The sequence below is a fragment of the Papilio xuthus genome, unplaced genomic scaffold (genome assembly GCF_000836235.2).
Source record: "Papilio xuthus unplaced genomic scaffold, Pxut_1.1 DF827597.1, whole genome shotgun sequence".
Taxonomy (NCBI): domain Eukaryota; kingdom Metazoa; phylum Arthropoda; class Insecta; order Lepidoptera; family Papilionidae; genus Papilio; species Papilio xuthus.
The window spans coordinates 2,267,181-2,271,788 of NW_013531052.1; positions in this window are offsets into that span (position 1 = coordinate 2,267,181).

The window sequence follows — 4,608 nt, forward strand, 5'->3', positions numbered from 1 at the left end:
TTAGAAGATTTTCTTTGTTTTTGTTTTTAAGATATTCAATAATATTATTTGTTAGTTTTTATTTCAATGATTAGTAATAAATATGTTAAATAATTAGAATAATAATTAATTTCTGTATTTTTATTTATTATTATAATTAGAGTCGGATTTTTTTAAATTAAATACCATCAATTCTATTTCTACACGATTATTACGATTATTTATCATAGTCAGATAAAACTAAGAAAAAAACTGAATAATAATATTCGAAACTATATTTAGTTCTAAAAATGTATTTCTTAAAATTTTATTCTTATAAAATACATTTTGAGAACTGGCTAACACGATTTTATATTTGACCAAGTGCATTTGACATTTCCACAGCCGTGGTAAGAAAGATTTATAAGTTGAGCTCAAAATATTTTTCTATAAATCGCAGTCTGACCCATTTTAAAGATATCAACCTATTTAAGTTGTATTTTGGCAAAGTTCGCCGCTGTTAGAGGGGGATGTTTATTGCTGCGCTGGGGTGAATGGAACTATAATGGCAGTCTTTGAGTTGCTTTTTCTAATAGTGGCTTACATGGGGGTCAATGTCGGCAGACGAATGCATGAGATTTGCTCTCAACAATTGAACTCTGAATTTATTCTAATATCGATAAAATGGTGACGCGAGTGTAAGTTTTGAAAGCATTACGCTGCCCTGTCATTTAGCATGAAAAAGCTTGCATCCGAGAACCTCCATGTATTAAATAAGCGAACAGTGGGCAGATCAGGGGATGGTGAGGAGGTGAGGGGGTGAGGCGGAGAGGGCGTAGTACGGGAGGCACTCGGTCTGGCGCGGCGTCGCCCCGGCAACGCGAGATATTGATCTGCGCGTCCGGCCGCGCAGCATCCCCTGCCCCCGCGTCACACCGCGCACCCCCGCACGCCCTCTCGCCCTCGCGCCCTTGATTCCGCCGCTCGACCGCTGCCACCCCACGCGCCCACCCCACGCAAATACTTATTACACTTCGCACTACATACTACGCATAATCCGATAAAGAAATTTCTCTCGAGCTTTCAAATACTAAAAGCTGAATCGATCTGCCACTTTTGTATGAATCTTATTTACAATAATTTACATGGTTATTACAGATAAAACTTGAATACTAGATATATAAAATTTGTTTAATAGACATCAATGTTAGTAAAACTAATATCATGATATTAGCAGTTACACTGTCAAACATATTGTAAATTCTAAAATCCATTTACTAGGTTAAAACAAAATATGATTCCTTTGTTCGGAGTCTGCTGGTGCTGGAATACAGACAAAGGAAATGCATTAACTCCTTTGTTTAGATCCAATGAAAAATAACATTTTGACACAGGAGAAAATGATGTAAAAAATAGCATTTTTTTAACGAAGGTGTAACCATAAAGAGGAATAAAACCTTTTTTTATATTAATATCTTTATAATACAACAGAAGCAGGAACAAAGAATTATTACGAATAATTTCTAGCATTTACCTTTTATAAACACACACAATATATTCAAATTTCGATTATTTTTGGCACGATACCTTCCACTTTCATAACAGGTAAGTTTTTTAGACATAGTATAGGGTGGTTTAATTTTACAAAGGGGTAACTCATAAAAGACATGTCTTTGAAGTTTACTAACATCAAGTTACATGTTCTTCCGATGTTTCAAGATTAAGGGAAACCTAAATTATAACTTAACACCCTTAATATTCAACATTTTGATGACAGTGTTTATACATGAATTTAATTATTTTGAACTAAAAAGGTGGTGCTTAATGCGTTTCTCCGACTAGCGGATCATGACGTTCTGTTCTCCATAATTTCTTCTAACGATTGCGAGGCAGTTGAGCGCTTGGAACTCCTGACCACCCTTGTATGTTGCATAAACATGATTTCATTCTATGAACTCATTTTACCGGCGACTATTCTTATTAAGATAAGTTGAAAGAGATCATATCGTGTTGTGCCCCACGTGGCCGAGGTAATGTACTTTTCTCTTGAAGGTATGAAAAAGTTCAGAAGTTTACAAAATTTGTTTCAATTCTTTAATATTATGAACACGTTACCGAACTACGTTAACTTAATGCGTGATAAGATTTGAAGTTAAATGGAATTTTTTATTCTTAAGATAAACGTTTATTTAAAAAATACCTGGATTCATAATTTTTATTTTGAAGAAGAAATAATCTCTTACAATTTTTTTTAAATATAAGACAAAAAAACTTCCATTTGTGATATTTTCTATCTTTCATACTTTCCATCCATCTAGCCGGCGTTTCTAGGTCGTCTGTTTATTGAGAATCGTAGAGTCGAGGGAATTATCTAATGTTCCGTTATTTGTCGCAGTGGAAGTAGGGAAAATGTTTCATAAATAACGGTTGCGTATCACGTACACGTACACATACGTGAGGGGAAAAGCATCGCAACAATACCAAACCACAACTTGTTCCAAATAACAATTATATTTTATAGACACTAACTGGAAATGAAGACCTTGTAAACGGGATAATGGAAGCGTAGTATAAAATATAACAATTAGGTAGAAAGTGTATACAAATTTTTGAAAGCCTGCAAAATTATTACTTGACTTCACAATCTCGGCCTCAATTAAATTTTTTACTTTGTGTTTGCACATTTTGTTACAAGCTTTATTAATTCTTTCTGAACACTATCATCTTCTATAATAATAATTACATATTAAATATAATAAATAAAGTATCTGCACACCAATTTTTTTTTGAATAAAATAATGTAATTCTAACGTTGAAAATCAATTCTCGTGCAATATGCTGAGTGAATTCAGTAAATGTGAAAAATCCTTGGTTCGCTGTATGTTAGTGTGTACTCGTAGCTCTACGTCGTAGACCCGATCGTCCTCTTATTCAATTTCCGCTGTAGAATTTTAACATGAAATTTTCAACGCTTTTGGGATAAAGTTCACGAACGAATTCTCAGATGGAAATGTAAGAGCAAAGTATTATAAAATCCAGGTTATTCGAAAAGCATTATTTTAAGAAAATCTGATTTTTTTACAAAACGAAGGGAAAATAAAATTCCGCGTCCTGTATTAATGTTATATATGTAGATATAAATATTACGATCTACGCAATTTGATAACTCAATTAGTTGTACAAAACATTTTGATAAATTTTAAATTAGTCTCGTAATTGTTCAACCCAGCATAATTCGACTATGAAAACTCGTAAACTGCTGCCACAAATATCATCGGAAAATTTTAGTTATACTTCACACAGATTATAATATAAATTTATTTAATTTTGTGAATAAACTCAAAGGCGTATCTGGCTAGTTAGAATCTAAAATTCCTTTGCTTTGGTTGAAAATTAAAAGAATATTTAATATTACTGAGAATTCCATTTATAGAATAGTGAGTGGGCGGAGTCGACGGCTCGTTTCACTCATTTAGCCAAGAGCTGCCGTCAATACTCCGCCAGACATGTCAATAAAATCCAATTTAAGCTTCAGAATTACTGCGCGGAAAATATTTTCCAGTATAGATTTATTATAGAACAATAAATATATGAGCAAAAATAAACCATTTCAATGAAGGACAAAAGAATAAATAAAAGGTCGTGTCGTTAATAAAAAGGTAGTTTCGGTTCAACGTTAGTTATGTGCTAGGATTAGTTATTTCTACCTGCCCTCTAAGTTTCAGACTTGAGCATTATCTTCATGCTTATAGCATATCTTATTAATATAAATTTGAATATTTGGATGGATTAATTTTATCACACAACTCCAGAATACTAATAGCTTACACCTTAGAATAGGTAAGAGACTTTTAATTAAGTTTTAATTTCTCGTGGTCTGAGTCACGGGCGACAGCTAGTCTTTTATAAATAATACACGTATAAGCTATTGATATATGATTATTCTCATAAAAGAATACGGATTGAAACGTCATATATTACAGCGTTATCCCTTAATGCCTTTCACAGCGGCTTTATATAATTAGATCAATAAAGATAAGGCACATTCTGATTTGTCAGCAAATACACAGTATATTTCCGATGGAATCGCAATTGTTCGCGGAAGACAGGAGGGGCGCGACGCAATATTTCGGCATTGTAACGACCACACGCGGCAGATTTCACTTATCTCATTTTACCAGTCGCATCACATGATTGATATAGGATTCTAGAGAGGAAAAAATAAATGCGAATATACGGTTAGATGGATTTCTTAGATGGACGTTTCCGTTTAAGCCTACTCTTACGTCTAAATCTCTCGTCACAAAAGTATGCACTTTATTTGGCGTATAATAAGATAATTATGCAGAAATTCAGCTAAGTCTGATTCGATGTAAGCCGTCGCATCTTATTTACAGTGGTATTCTAATTTTAGTAAAACTTTAAATAAACTCTACCACAGTCGGGCCGCGCCGGACTAGCAAAACCAACCCGTTTATTGGTTTTGGAGCAGCTTCCTCCGGCTACCGCTAGGGGGCGTCCAATTTTAATGTTATGTAACCGAACCGAATTAATTCCGTCGGCGCTTTTACAAACAGACGCTTTGCGATTCACTCTTACACAAATATTGAGTTTCAACGTACCGCCGTAATAGTTTAAAAGCTTGTTCGC